This window comes from Vipera berus (genome assembly GCF_964194415.1).
Source record: "Vipera berus genome assembly, chromosome: 2".
Lineage (NCBI taxonomy): Eukaryota > Metazoa > Chordata > Lepidosauria > Squamata > Viperidae > Vipera > Vipera berus.
In genome coordinates, this window is record NC_138203.1 from 89,312,480 (window position 1) to 89,328,685 (window position 16,206).

General features: G+C 48.6%; 1 protein-coding gene across 2 annotated transcripts in view; it reads left to right on the top strand.

Moving 5' to 3' along the window:
- The window catches only part of UGCG (UDP-glucose ceramide glucosyltransferase), a 55,640-nt gene that overhangs the window by 25,420 nt on the left and 14,014 nt on the right, over nt 1-16,206 (top strand). The window lies entirely within an intron of this gene.

A 16,206-nucleotide genomic window follows, 5' to 3' on the forward strand; every position in this document is an offset into this window, starting at 1 on the left:
CAATTCCCAGTCTACGGACTGGCAACGGTCTGTGGTATGCCAGAAACTGGGTCATGCAAAGAAGTGAAGCCCCATCCCCCTCTGGTCCACGAAAAAATCTCTCTCCACGGAACCAGTCCCTGGTGCCCAAAAAGTTGGGGCCGCTGCTTTAAGGCATTATTTTCAATACTTTTTTCCGTTGAGCAGATGATTCATACTGTATATGAAATTAAGTTAAAATATTACTCAGTAGTGGAATCTTTCCTGTTATGGGAAGATTAATAATCAAAAGCTAAGTTGTATAGAAGCTTATAAAAGAGCCTCTTAGCACATCAAATGGAATTTTATTGTGGTTAAATCTGGTTATATACCTTTCAACTTTACATATATGTGTCTCTGATGTAACTTTGTATTCTACTCTCTGTGAAAAAGAAGTAATGTTTTCTCTGTTCTCCAGCATGATGGAAAAACCCTAAATGGGTTAACTCTTTTTTTAAAAAAAAAAACAAATTTTATTGGTTTTTCAGTTACAATCTGCATATTTAGAAAGCATCATGATGACTGGGTAATCAAAGATTCAGTAACAGAGTTTCAGTACATAATTCAGGTTACATTATCAAAACATCCTTCTCAATTTCCCTTAACATTTCATACAACCAGTTTAAACTAATAAATTTCTAGAAATAGCATGGTCAGTTGAAAAATTTGTCAATTCAATTTCATTGAGATATATCTATGTCCTGTTATTAAAGTTTACCTAATTTTAATTTTAATTATATTATTCAAATTTAGCCTTTAACATCCTAAAATAATATTCACAACCCAAATTTCCCTTATTTCATTACAGCAAAAACTATAGCATCTAACATGTACAAAGTGGCTGAGTAGCTATGTTCTACCTAATAAACATTGTCTGTTTCACATCCTAATACATCACACGTTACTGACAGGACCACAGCCTATGTTTATCAATCTACAATTATTTATACACAACCAGATTCTGTTTTAAATTTTAGCTAATTCTTAATTCTTAAATAGAATAATCAAATGTCTTTTAACATCAAACGTGGGATCTATAAACCAAATTTCCATTACATCAGTGCACAAATTATAATGTCCAAAATAAGCCTAATAGATACATCAACACATTCTAGTTCTATCTCATAAACATTTTCTATTTTAGATCCTGATAGGTCACTGATTACTAAAAGGATAACCTTTAATGGTTCTCTAAGAACTCACTTTTTAAATCTAACACTGGCTTTTTCTCTTTTTGCCAATCAGGTTTTCAAGGCCTTTGAATTGCCAGATAGGTCTCCCTTCTCTCCAATACATGTTATTTGAATCAAAGGAGGCCATCTAGCCATCAGTGGTCCACAAAACCCAAACCATTTGTAATCATTCTGTTGTTGCCCTGTTAGTTCTAGTCTCTGTATTTGCTCTAAAAACTTTATCTTCAGTTCAGTCTGGATTCCTCTTCAGTCTGGGTTCATCTGCTTTAAATAGAGAGTCTTATCCAATTTTGTAATTAATGCTTGGCTATCCAGGCTTTCAGGAAACTGTCTTTGTTGATCTTCCACGTCCTCTGTGTTAACATCACTATCTTGCACATTAGGTTTTCCCATAGTATGTTGTTGGTCCTTAAGGTTATTTGCCATAGTGATAGTTCCTTGTACTTTTAAAGTTGTTGGTTCTTTGGATAGTTGTTGCTTATATTCCTCTGTCTCAATAGTAATATCTTCCAATTTTGTTATATTCTGAAGTGTAAATTCTTTAGTTGCAGTCTGGGTTTCAATTTGTGACTTAAGGTTGGCATGTAAATTATTAAATCTGGAGATAGACATTTCAGTGACTCTCTAGATTGTTTCAAGTATAAGGTTATAGTCAAGCGAGGTTTGTGGCTGATCCTTCTCCATTTTGTAATAATTATAAATAGTCCTTGGTGGAGGCTATTTTTCAAACAAAAATCAGTAAGAGTCCACCTCCACAAGTCTGAGCCAAATTCATCTCCAGCTGTTTCAGGTTTTTATCTTAATGCCAAGGTCAGTCCAAAATGTAAGCAAGCTTGTTTGCCAATAGTATTCAGTAGATATCCCCAGAGTAATTCAAAACCTTTTCAGACAGTATCTTTTTATTTATTTCTTTTTTTTGTCCCCTTTTTTAGATTAATAAGTAGAATAGTCCATTTCTGTAAATATAGGAACTTTGGACCAAAAGTAGAAAGGCAGCAAATCCAATAAATCAGTATAATTTAATACAAGGCTTTTTCTTTTTTCTCCCAATGTAGACAAAGGCCGCTCTTAAGGAGGATGGGGAAAAGAAATCCCTTTCCTCTCTCCTCCCAGGGGGAAGTAAATTTGAGAAGCTTTTGGCAGGGAAAGTAGACAATTAGGAAAACAAGAAGGCAATTCTCACCCAGTTTTCAAGTGCTTTTGAGTGCTTTGTTGTGCTTTTGGCTTTGGCAGGAAATGGCTAAATCACGGGTCGGCAACCCGCGGCTCTGGAGCCGCATGCGGCTCTTTGAGCTGTCTCCTGCGGCTCCCAGTCGCCTGATGCGCGCGCACCTCTTCGAACGGGCAGTGGTGCGCGCGCACCTCTCCAAATGGAGAGTGGCACCGCCCGTTTGGAGAGGTGCTCGCGCACCTCTCCAAACGGGCGGAGGTGCGTGCGCACCTCTCCAAACCTTTGGAGAGGTGCGTGCGCACCTCTGCCCGAACGGGCAGTGGCACCGCTCGTTGGGAAAGCTGCTGCGGCCCGTTTGCAGGCTGCCACCTTCAGAGGAAGGCGGCAGCCTGCAAACGGGCCGCAGCAGCTTTCCCAATGAGCGGCGCCACTGCCCGTTCTAAGAGGTGCGCGCGCACCTCTCCAAACGGGTGGAGGTGCGCGTGCACCTCTCCAAACCTTTGGAGAGGTGCGCGCGCACCTCCGCCCGAACGGGCAGTGGTGCCGCTCGTTGGGAAAGCTGCTGCGGCCCGTTTGCACAGCTGCCGCGTTCGTCCATGTTTGACGAGCGCGGCAGGTCTCCCAACGGGCGGGGGCGGTTTGGAGAGTGCACACGCACCTCTCCAAACTGCCACCGTCCCGTTTGCACAGCTGCCACGTTCGTCCATGTTTGACAAGCGCGGCAGGTCTCCGAACGGGATGGCAGCGGTTTGGAGAGGTGCACGCGCACTCTCCAAACCGCCGCCGTCCCGTTTGCACAGCTGCCGCATTCGTCCATGTTTGACGAGCGTGGCAGGTCTCCCAACGGGCGGCGGCAGTTTGGAGAGTGCACGCGCACCTCTCCAAACTGCCACCGTCCCGTTTACACAGCTGCCGCGTTTGTCCATGTTTGACGAGCGTGGCAGGTCTCCCAACGGGACGGCAGCAGTTTGGAGAGGTGCACACGCACCTCTCCAAACCGCCACCATCCTGTTTGCACAGCTGCCGCATTCGTCCATGTTTGACGAGCGTGGCAGGTCTCCCAACGGGCGGCGGCAGTTTGGAGAGTGCACGCGCACCTCTCCAAACTGCCACCGTCCCGTTTACACAGCTGCCGCGTTTGTCCATGTTTGACGAGCGCGGCAGGTCTCCGAACGGGACGGCAGCAGTTTGGAGAGGTGCACACGCACCTCTCCAAACCGCCACCATCCTGTTCGGAGGTCTGCCGCGCTCGTCAAACATGAACGAACGCGGCAGGTCTCCAAATGGGACGGCAGCAGTTTGGAGAGGTGCGCACGCACTCTCCAAACTGCTACCGTCCTCTTTGCACAGCTGCTGCGTTCGTCCGTGTTTCTTTCAAACGCGGAAGAATGCAGCAGCTCTGCAAATGGGGCGGCGGCGGTTTGGAGAGCTGCGCAGCTCCCCAAACCTCCACCTCCACATTTGAAGAGCTGCTGCATTCATCAAACGCAGAGTTTTGGAGGTCCCGGGAGAGGGGGAGGGCGCTTGGGTGGCTCCGGCGGTGCCCGGGCTGAAGGCACCGGCGCAACCCAGTGCCCGTTGCCTGCGAGTCCGTCTCTCCCCCCGCGTAAGCTGGCGGCACTGGGCAGCGTCAGGTGCGTGCAGCTCAGGATGCGGTGCGGGCGTAGTGGGTGGTGTATTTTTTGCTTCTGCGCGTGCGTGCCCACATGCGCGCACACAATTTGCAGCTCCCACTTTTTTGTGTGTATGACGGAACCGGTTCCGAGTGGCTCTTTTGTTGTTTCGGGTTGCTGACCCCTGGGCTAAATGATGGGCCATGGGAGTGGCCAATCCTTTCTTCTTCAGTTTGGAGAGTAGCTCCAAGCCGACGGGAGGGCTGTCACCCTTCTACCGCCGACTGGAGAGACCTCTCCCCCACTCATCGCCCCTCCAGGGTGACTTTCTACCCCTTTACAGGGCCCCCCCCATGAAGAAATCCAGGCGACAGGAGGAGCGATTCCCTTGCACATCTGGGAGCACCAAAAGTCCGGAACCGGAAGCCACAAATGGGTTAACTCTGTCTTCCTCCCCAGTTAGACTAAGTCAGTCAAACTTGCCACACCTCTCCTGGGCCAGGACACCTCCCAGTCACGACTTAGTCTGTGCCCAGAAAAGATGTGGCAATTTTGGCTCCCAGGTTCTTCTGAGTAATTGAGCAGGTTGTATGGTGTTTTTCCCCCTCCTTCATGGATTCTCCTTTTCCCCTCCGGTGCCTTTGTAAGCATGCTGGTAGTATCAAAGGCATGCGAAGTCACTTAGAACTGCTTTCCTTCTCCCCTGACTTAAGGGGGAAGGGCTGATTGTCAGTAGCGGCTTTCATGATTGTCAGTAGCGGCTGCCATTTTGGGTGCCGCTATCGCATTATTTTGCCTTGAAAAGGCTTGCCAAGGCGTGTCTTTGCCAGCATCAGGAGAGGGGGTGGTGGATTTCAAGTTCCCCCAAAACCACAGAATTCAAAGGTTTACCTTGCTTTCCAGCTCAGGGAAGTTGGTCCCTGAGGCTCTGGTCAGATGCAGGGGTCCTTTTTAGGCTTCTCCTCTCCCAACTATTTCAGAGGGCTCTGAGTTCAGATTTTTTTGGTGCTCTCAGTTTTTGTGCTGGCTCAACAACATCAAGCCACTCATTGTTTGCCTTGCCCCAAAACCTTTCAAAGCGGATGGTCAAGTAGACGAGGCTCCAACTGTAGCTCTAGGCCTCAACCTAGCTGTATCATTGTACATTCCAGCAGAAGAAGTGTGCTGGCCATGCCATTCTTGGCCTTGCCGCCACCAACTAGGACTAGTGAGCTGGCTGTTATCACTGAGGTGATCTTACCACCACAGTTGACTTGGCCTGTGCTCCAAGGGGTTTTCAACTGATATTAAGGCCATCAGGACCATTGCAGGTGTGACAGTGTCCATTAAGTTAGTCCTGCTGCCACCATTGCCTTAGAGTACTTGTTGCTCCCTGTGGGGTGGCACACAGCTTCAGATCATTACTCTGCTCCTCTGTTTGAGATCCCTCTCAGCATACCACTGAGATATCTCCCATAGTGATGGCAGACAACACCGCTCCTCAGTCCTCACACGGTGCCCCCAACACTCCTGGAAAATCAAAGCACAAGTCCTCCAAACTGGAGGCCTCTGGAAAACTCAAGGCCAAAGCCAGGACCATTTCTGGCAAAAGACCCTCCAAAGCGGCAGAGAAAGAGGCCAGCAGGAGGCACCAGGCCTTAGAAAGACAGTTTTCCAAGGCTCAGAAACAGGGCATGATGGGCACTGAACAGGTCTCCTCTCCTCTGGCAGAGGAATCGGTATTTGGGCCACAGCTTGCTCCTCCTCCCTCGTCTACTGAGAGGGTTTGGTCTCTGGAGGGGGATGATGACCAACACTTTATTCCCAGGGTTGACCAAGAGGAGATGGTTCCCTTTACCCAGGGACCAGGTATCCGACTGATGCCTCCAGTCCCCAGAGCAATGCAGTCCAGGCCCAAGGCCACCTTTATGCCCACAGCAGCCGGTCTTCGGCCCTCAGAGGCACAGGGAGTGTGGCCACCAGAGCAGTTACAGGCTCTGATCTCCCAGGCAATCACCTGGGGATTGGCCTTACAACGTTAACAAGGGTATGCACCCAAATCGGTAACCTCAATGACCCCACCTTATCTCTCCCAGTTGAGAGCACCAGAATATTCTGATCCCATTTCTCTCCTCGCAGCAGAGTATCTTTTTCTGAGGAGTACAACCCGATGGAAATGCCGCTCTCAGAGGATGAGGATCTTACTCTGGACCCTCCTCCTTTTGTTGGTCTATTCAATCCAGCGCTCTTCAAATCTCTGCTTCATAAGGCCAGCGCTACTGTTAACAGTGGTCCTGACCAGGTTCCCCAACCTGGTCTGTCCACCAGCCAAGACACAAGGCCAGTATTTTCAGAGCCTGTGGTCAATGAGCGTCACATCCCCTGTCCCCCTCTCTTCCTCAACATGGTGCAGAAGCAATGGGGAACATCTGGCACTTTTCCCTCACCAGGGGGGACGGACAAGAAGCTTGTTAATGTTGACCCAGCCTTGTCGGAAGTGCTAGAGGTTCCTTCTGTGGATGAACCTCTGACTCCACTCTTCTCCTCCTCCACGGTGTCCGGTGATATGGCTGAGACCTTGAAGGCGGAGGACAGAAAATCTGAACTTTCCTTCCAAAGGACCCATCAGGCCTCAGCATGGGTGGTAAGGGCGGCCACATCCACCTCCTTCTTTGCCAAAACCTCCCTTCTCTGGCTCTGCCAACTTCAGAGTACCCCCGGAGGAAGTCCGAATGCACTAGGACTTAGCCAAGTGCGGATCTAGCGTGCATCACGGAAACTTGGTTGGGTTCGGAGGGAGGGGTGCCTCTCACCGAGTTATGCCCGCCAGGTTTCCGGGTGCTGCACCAGCCACGGGCTCAGGGCAGGGGTGGTGGGGTGGCAGTGGTTATTCGGGAGACTTTGTGTCCCCGGGAGGCCACCATTGTCCAGATGGCCGGGAGTGAATCCCTCCTCTTGAGATGTGGTCCTCGGGTTCAGTTGGGCTTGTTGCTCACATACCTGGCGCCCAGCTGTGTGGCAACAGCCCTGCCTGAGCTGCTCGACACCCTCTCAGGGTTGGCGGTGGAGTTCCCCAGGCTTATAGTCCTGGGTGACTTCAACCTGCCATCACTGGGGGGGTCGTCGGAGTTAGCTCGGGAGTTCATGGCTTCCATGACAGCCATGGGCCTGACCCAGGTTATTGAGGGCCCTACTCACGAGGGGGATCATACTCTCGACCTGGTGTTCCTGTCTGGACAGTGGTTGGATGATCTGGGAGGGGGTTCTCCGTCCATCACCCCTCTGTCATGGTCATATCATCACCTCCTGAGGCTGGTTTTCCGTCATGCCATCCCCCGCCGCTGGGCAGCGGAACCGACCAGGTGGTTCCGCCCCAGGCGCCTAATGGACCCGGACCGGTTCCAGAGGGCGCTTGGGCCGATACCTATCACCCTTACCCACAGCCCAGTCGATGCTCTGGTGGAGGCCTGGGAAACGGCTGCCACCAGGGCGCTCGACTATGTTGTACCCATGCGACCTCTGACTCGGCGCAGATCCCGCTGGGCTCCATGGTTCTCTGTGGAGCTCCGGGAGATGAAGCGTCAGAGACGAGGTCTAGAGAGCGGTTGGAGATCCAGCCGATCCGAATCCGACCGATTGCAGCTAAGAACCTTTATAAGGTCTTATCTTGCGGCGATAAGGACGGCGAAGTCTAACTACTTTGCCGCCCTTGTCGCGTCCGCAGATAATCACCCGGCCGCCCTGTTTAGGGTGACTCGCTCCCTCCTTAACCAGGAGGTGAGGGAGGATCCCTTGCAGGGACGAGCCGAGGAGTTCAGTCATCATCTGACGGACAAAATCGCTCGGATCCGGACCGGCTTGGACTCTGACTGGGCAGAGTCTGATGTGGAGGAATCAGGCGGTCTTGAGCATGTTATCTGGACTGAGTTCGACCCTGTTTCCCCTGATGATGTGGACAGGATCATGGGGAGACTGAGCTCCACCACCTGTTTGTTGGATCCGTGCCCCTCCTGGCTAGCTTATGCGGCTCGGGAGGGAACACGAGGCTGGTTCCATGCAGTAATAACTGCTTCTTTGAAGGAGGGTGTCTTCCCTGCCGCCTTGAAGGAGGCGGTGGTGAGACCCCTCCTCAAGAAGCCTGCTTTGGACCCGGCTGTTTTAAACAACTATCGTCCAGTCTCCAACCTTCGCTTTCTGGCGAAGGTTGTTGAGAGTGTGGTGGCGCATCAGCTCCCTCTGTTCCTGGAGGAAACTGATTATCTGGACCCGTACCAATCGGGCTTCAGGCCCGGACACAGCACGGAGACGGCATTGGTCGCGCTGGTGAATGATCTCTGGAGGGCTAGGGACAGGGGTTGCTCCTCTGTCCTGGTCCTATTAGATCTCTCAGCGGCTTTCGATACCATCGACCATGGTATCCTGCTGCGGCGTCTCAGGGGGTTGGGAGTGGGAGGCACCGTTCTACGGTGGTTCTCCTCCTACCTCCAGGGCCGCTCGCAGTCGGTGTTGACAGGAGGGCAGAGATCCGCCCCGAGGTCTCTCATTTGTGGAGTCCCTCAGGGGTCGGTTCTCTCGCCTCTCCTGTTCAACATCTATATGAAGCCTCTGGGCGAGATCATTCGTGGTTTTGGGGTGGGGTATCACCAGTACGCTGATGATACCCAACTTTTTCTTTCCACCCCGAACCAACCCAGTGATGCCCTCTCCGTGATGTCCCGGTGCCTGGAGGCGGTTCAGGTCTGGATGGGGAGAAACAGGCTTCGTCTCAATCCCGCCAAGACTGAGTGGCTGTGCATATCGGCGTCTCGGGTTAACCAAGTTATTCCACCTCTAATGATGGGGGGTGAGGTGTTACCCCCCGTTGATAGGGCTCGCAACTTGGGCGTCCTCCTGGATTCACGGCTCAATTTTGAAGATCACATAGGAGCCGTGACCAGGGGGGCTTTTGCACAGGTTCGCCTGGTGCGCCAGTTGCGTCCCTATCTGGACCGAGACGCCCTACGCACAGTCACTCATGCGCTTGTGACCTCCCGTTTGGACTACTGTAACGCTCTCTACATGGGGCTGCCCTTGAAGACCACTCGGAGGCTTCAACTGGTGCAGAATGCAGCCGCGCGAGTTGTAATGGGGGTTTCCCGATACTCCCATGTAACACCTCTACTCCGCGAGCTGCATTGGCTTCCGGTTGCCCTCCGGGTGAAATTCAAGGTGCTGGTTATTACCTATAAAGCCCTACATGGCCTGGGTCCGGGTTATTTGAGGGAACACCTGCTGCCGGCATCAAACGCCCTTCGCCCAGTGCGCTCCCACAGGGAGGGTCTGCTCAGGGTTCCGCCGGTGAGAGATTGCCGGCGGGTGATACCCAGGGATAGGGCCTTCTCAGTGGGAGCACCTGCCCTCTGGAACCAGCTGCCGGTGGAGCTGAGGACTGCTCCCGACCTCCGATCATTCCGCCGGGGCCTGAAGACCTGGCTCTTTGAGCTCTCGGGCCCAGGCTGAGGAGAAAATCTTAATTGGGGTTTTTAGTGTACAGGGTGAATTTAATACTTTTTAACTGGTTTTAACTTTTGTATGTTTTGATTTTAATTCCCTGTAAACCGCCCTGAGTCCTCAGGGAAAGGGCGGTATACAAATGCAACTAAATAAATAAGTTAGTGGCTGCTTCGGAGTACATGGCGGACGCGTCTCTACATGCTGCCAGATTCTCTTCTAGGGCTATAGCCTCCAATGTCACTGCTCGCAGGCTCTTGTGGCTCAAACACTGGTGAGTGGATGTTAAATCCAAGTGGCGCTTGACGGCTGCCCCATACCATGGTGGTCAGCTTTGGGGGGAGGCCTTGCCACCTTATTTGTTGGAAAACAAGGACAAGCATAAGGTGATGTCTTGTCTTCTTAGGCGGGCAGATAGACGGCCTACCCCATACGCCTGCAGATAATTTTTCCGGTCAGGATCAGAATCGGAGTTTGCTCAGCCCTCCTGCTCCTTTCCTCCCAGGTCTGACTGTCAATTCGACCGAGTGGGTACCAGAGACAGACCCAGGTCGCAATTCCAAGCAAAGCGGCCCTTTCGAGGCATGGGGGGATGTCCCTTCAGAAAGTCTAAATCAGAGGTCTTCAAACTCGGCCCTTTTATGACTCATGGACTTCAACTCCCAGAATTTCTCAGCCAGGCATGCTGGCTGAGGAATTCTGGGAGTTGAAGTCCATGAGTCATAAAAGGGCCGCGTTTGAAGACCCCTGGTCTAAATGACTTCAAGGCGGTCTCCCCAATTGGTGGCAGACTGACGTTTGTTCAAAAATGGGAGACCACCACCACAGACATTTGGGTCCTCAACACAATCAGGAGTGGTCTGTCCCTAGAATTCATGTCCAAGCCCCCAGAGCGCTTCATTCCTTGTCCGCTGTCAAACAATGCGGTCAGGAAGGCTCTCATGTCAGAGGCTATTCAGCACCTCTTAGAAATAAGAGCCATAGAACCAGTCCTGGATGGACAGCTAGGAAGGGGGTTCTGTTCCATCCTCTTCGTCGTTCAAAAGGTGTCTGGAGGATGGAGAGCAATACTCGATCTAAAGGGGCTGAACGCTCCTCTCGCATACAAGAAATTCAAGATGCAAACGCTGCAGTCCATCTTGGTCAGCATCAAGAGGGGAGGCTTCCTGATGTCCATCGACCTCACGGAAGCATACCTTCACATTCCCATCCTTCCCGACCACCGGAGGTTTCTCAGGTTCTGCTGCAAGACTCATCATTACCAGTACAGAGCCTTACCATTTAGCCTTTCATTGGCCCTAAGAGTGTTTACAGAGATCTTGGCGCTGACCACACATTTGAGGCCTGTTCCCATACGCATCCAGTGCTATCTGGACGACATTCTCATCTAGTCCCTATCGGTCCAGGCGGCTCAATCAGACCTGGCTTTGTCTATCAAGACATTCCAGGACCACAGGTTCTCGGTGAACTTTCAAAAGAGCCAGACAGTTCCCTCAACCCAACTTCTTCACTTGCGTGGTCATAGACACTGAACTATGCAGGGTCTCTTTATCTCAGGAACATCAGGACAGCATCAGAGCCCTGGTCCTTCAGGTCCAAAGGGAATGGGTAGTCACCCTGGCCATTCTTTCCCAACTGTTAGGGAAGTTGGTTTCCTGCATGGGAATAGTCCCATGGGCCAGACTGCATTCCAGGGACCTGCAATGGTTTTTGCTCCCGTTTCAGAGACTGGGCACCAGTTCCTCCAACCAAAGGGTAAGGGTTCCGTCTCAGACCCTAAAGTCCCTCCAGTGGTGGACCTCGCCTGTGGTAGCCAGGGGCTCATTGTTCCAGGAGCCCGTTTGGATCACCCTGACTACGGATGGCAGCCTGTTTGGTTGGGGAGCATATCTAGGGTCTCAGTTGGCTCAGGGCTGGTGGTCCCAGTCAGACCTGGAGCACAACATAAATTGGTTCGAGCTCAGAGCCATTCATCTGGCCCTACGCCACTTCCGCAAAAGGGTGGTGAGACAACATGTCCTGGTCCTCACAGACAATGTAGCAGCAAAAGTCCATGTGAACTGTCAAGGGGGTACCCATTCCAGGGCCCTTATGGCCAAGGCCCAGCTGTTGGGCTCTTGGGCAGAGACCAATCTCTTATCCTTCCCGGCTGAGCACATCTTGGGGGAGTCAAATCAGCAAGCGGACTTTCTCAGCAGGTCGACAGTGGATCACTCCGAGTGGCACCTGCATCCCGATCTCTTCGAGGAGATGTCGGAGAGGTTTGGTCGGCCGGTGCTGGATCTGTTCGCTTCTCTGGCGAATTCCCAGCTTCCGAGATAGTGATCAGGCAGAGGTCCAGCATCGCATTTACGTGGTCGGGGCTGAGGTTAGTTCTGTTGCTTAATGTTCTGTCTTATAGCAGTTGTTTCTTCATTATTGTGACAGATTTATTTGTTGGAAATCAGATGAAAAGTGAAGTGACATCATAAGAATGTCTCATCCAGATTCAGTTTTAGTTTTCAAACCTTACTAACAAAGTCCTGTGAGTTGTTGATTTGAAGGGTGGTGTTGCCAACCAGAGGAGCTAATAAAGTGGTTAGGTGTTCTGCAGTGTTGAAAGTGACTGAATTGATGGTCTGAGTTGAGTTCCTTCTTTGTGGATTTTGACGAGTCCATATATGCATGGAGTGGCTTCCCCAGGGTAAAGGCAGTAGTATTGTGGCTTGTCAGTGGCATTGTCCTTCAGTGGTTGTTGCAGGAAATTGATGACCTTTTAAATTACCGGTAGGGTCTCCTTTAGAATCTCTTACTGTATGTAGCAGTGTCCTTCAGAAAACTGTTCACCTTGACATTGCAGTCATGTGTTTGGGATAACTGTGCATCTTCTTTTATCAGCTGGCAAGATGGTGATGCTTGGGTCTCTTCCTAGAGATGTCATTGCTCTCCTGTGAGGTTGGAAGGGGGTGTTTTAGCACTGGCAAGGCTTGCCGATCCCCTCATCCTTAATTGTTCTGCCTCTGGCTCTACCACTTTGCTGTTCCTGATAGTTAACTATGGCTGTAATGAAATCTACAAGTGGTAGTTGTTCTGGTGTTATTGCAAAATTTAGTCCTTTGGGGGGGAAAAACATTATTTTCTGTTTGAGTAATCTCCATCAGTCAGTTCTCTGTAACATATCACTGTCCCCTGTCATCTGGGTTGGTTCTTCTGTTTTGTGTGTTTTATTCATGATTCAGGTGACTGTGGGAACAGATACCCCCCCCCCAAATGACCTCAATGACTCTCAGAGAGCTAAGGACTGACCACCAGATGACCACATAGAATATAAATCTTTCCATTCCCCACCATTCAGTCAGAGCTAAAGAAGAATGGAAAAGGCCAGCATATAGCAGAATTCAATATGTGGCTAAAGAAGTGCTGTAAACAGGAAGGCTTTGGTTATATTAGTTGTGAGGTCTGTAACTGATCCAATGAAACACTGTACAAAAGAGATGGTTTGCATCCATCCATCCAAGAAAGGCACTGAGTTACTTGGCAATAAATTCACAGATTTTCTGGAGGAATATTAAAACTAAACAATGGGGACAGTGAGTTAATTGATACAGAACATTCCTGTCCCTGGCAAATTATAGGGTTATCAGTGCATGTAACAGAGGTGTGTGTGGACAAGAATATCAACCTTGCTGTCAAGCAAAATCAAGCTTTTAATAATGAGTGCCACACAAAGTGCACTAACCAAACGTGGTAAGAAAATAGGGGAACTCAGGCACCACACAGGTTATGTAGAAAGTAAACACAGGGTCAGTCATAAAGGACTCAAATGTCTATACACCAATGCACAGAGTATGAACAGTAAACAGGGTGAACTAGAAATTCAGGTTAATGAGGGCAGATATGATATTGTTGCCAGTATGGAAACATAGTGGGATGAAACCCACAAATGGAACAGAAAGGTAGAGGGATTTAAATTATTTAACAGAAACAGACCAAATAAAAGAGGAGGTGGAGTTGCTCTCTATATAAGAAATAACTACATCTCTACAGAAATAGAGCACAACAATGATGAAAACAATCTTGAATGCATTTGGGTCAGTATAAAAGGGGGGGAAATGACATTGCCATAGATGTATACTATAGGCCACCCAACCAAACAAAGGAAATAGATGAACTTTTTGCTAGTCAGCTAAGGTATGTAGGAAGCACATCACAATAGTAATGGGGGACTTTAATTATCATGACATCAACTGGGAGACAAACTCTGGACCAAGTGGGAGATCAAACAGATTCCTGACAAACCTAGCAGACAACTTTCTCTCCCAAAAATTAGAGGAGGGAACTAGGAGATCAGCCATATTGGACCTAATTCTCACTAACAGAGATGAAATTATAGAAAGTGTTGAAGCCACAGGAACCTTGGGGGGAAGTGATCATGCAATATTGGAATTCAGCATTATGGAAGCACAAGCAATAGAACACAGTCAAACTAGAGTCTTGGACTTTAAGAGAGCTAATTTCAATAAACGTAGAGAGGGCTTGGGAAGTACTCCATGGATGAGAATCCTCAAAGGGAAAACAATTCAAGAAGCTTGGGAAATTTTGAAAAGTGAGATAATAAAAGCCCAGTCTAGCATAATACCAACAAAGAAAAAAATTAACAGATCTCAAAAGAAACCAGCATGGCTGCATAAAGAACTCTCTAATAAATTGAAAGGTAAAAAGGACAAGTATAAAAAGTGGAAAGAGGGGCACATAAGTCGGAATATCAGCAAATAGCCCGAGCCTGCAAAGATGAAGTGAGAAAAGCTAAGGCTCAAAATGAACTAAGGCTTGCAACCAAAGTCAAAAATAACAAAAAAAAGCTTCTTTCAACATGTAAAAAACAAGAAAAAAGTTAAGGAAATGATTGGTCCATTAATGGGGGAAAGTGGCAAGAAGGTGACAAGCAACAGGGAGAAAGCAGAACTATTTAACTTGTTTTTTGTATCTGTCTTTACACAAAGGGAAAAAACAGTCCAACCTATCAAAAACAGTGCCATAAAAAACAATAGAAACACAAGTTAAGATACGCAAGAAAATGGTAAATGAGCACCTGTCCAGCCTAGATGAGTTGAAATCACCAGGACCAGATGGATTACACCCCAAGGTTCTCAAGGAACTGGCAGATGTGATCTCAGAAGCACTGAACTATATTTTTCAAATATCCTGGATCACTGGGGAACTACCAGAGCACTGGAAAGAGCTGGTGTAGTTCTCATTTTCAAAAAAGGAAAAAAAATGGATCCAGGAAATTACAGACCTATCAGCCTGACCTCCATACCTGGGAAGATTCTGGGAAAAATAATCAAACAACGAATCAGTGAGCACCTAGAAGCAAACAAAGTCATTACTAAAAGCCAACATGGGTTTGTCAAAAACAGATCATGCCAGACAAATCTTATTGCATTCTTTGACCAAGTGACAAAATTACTGGACCAGAGCAATGCTGTGGATATAATTTACTTGGACTTCAGTAAGACTCTAGAAAGAGTACAGAGAAGAGAATTGGGTATGTCTAGTTTAATGAAGAGAAGGACCAGGGGTGACATGATAGCAGTGTTGCAATATCTTAGGGGCTGCCCCAAAGAAGAGGGACTCAAGCTATTCTCCAAAGCCCCTGAAGGCAGGACAAGAAGCAACAGATGGAAACTAATCAAGGAGAGAAGCAACCTGGAACTAAGGAGAAACCTCCGGACTGTTAGAACAATTAACCCGTGGAACAACCTGCCTTCAGAAGCTGTGAATGCTCCAACACTTGAAGTTTTTAAGAAGAGACTGGACAGCCATTTGTCTGAAATGGCATAGGGTTTCCTGCCTGAGCAGGGGGTTGGACTAGGCGACCTCCAATGTCCCTTCCAACTTTATTATTATTATTATTAGAAGTTTCTTGGATGAGAAGCGAAACATTTTCAAGGGAAAAAACAAGAAAGCCCAGTTGCCTTTTGAAAGACACCTTTGGGACAACCATGACCTGCTGATTGAGAATCTCCATGTACATACTCAGTGCCATTGTAACTGAGTCCATTCCCCTTATTTCTGATGTTCCTCTTGTTCTCTTTCCTTTCACCTTTCCCAGCATTACAAATTTTCCAGAGAGCCAGATCTTTCCATAATGTGCTAACTAGTATAATTTGAGCCTGGTCATTTTTTCTTTAAATGAGAAGTCTGGGTCAATTTGTTTAATGATCCATTGGTTAGATTTTTAGTCTATCCATGGTGTTCTCAGAAGTCTTTTCCAAAACTTAATTTATAAGCATCAATATTTTTCGTATCCTACTTCTTTGAAGTCCAAGATTCGCTTCCTTGGAGTATCACAGGGAATACCATACCTTGCGGAATTTGATTTTTCTAGAATAGATCTGATTGGCACCTGAGTATTTTTTCCGAGGCATTCGTGGCTGCTCTACAGAGTGCCATTGAAGAGGCGCAGTGGTTAGAATGCAGTATTGCAGGCTAACTCTGTCAACTGCCAGCAGTTCGATCCTGACCAGCTCACAGTTGACTCAGCCTTCCATCCTTCCAGGTCGGTAAAATGAGGAGCCGGATTGTTGGGGGAAATATGCTGACACTGTAAACTGATTAGAGAGGGCTGTAAAGCACTATGAAGTGGTATATAAATCTAAGTACAGTACTGTTGCTATTGCTAGGCTGTGAGATATTTCTTGACTGCTTGTTCTTTTATGGTGAATCTTCATTGCCAATTTTGAGACTGGTTCTATCAGTT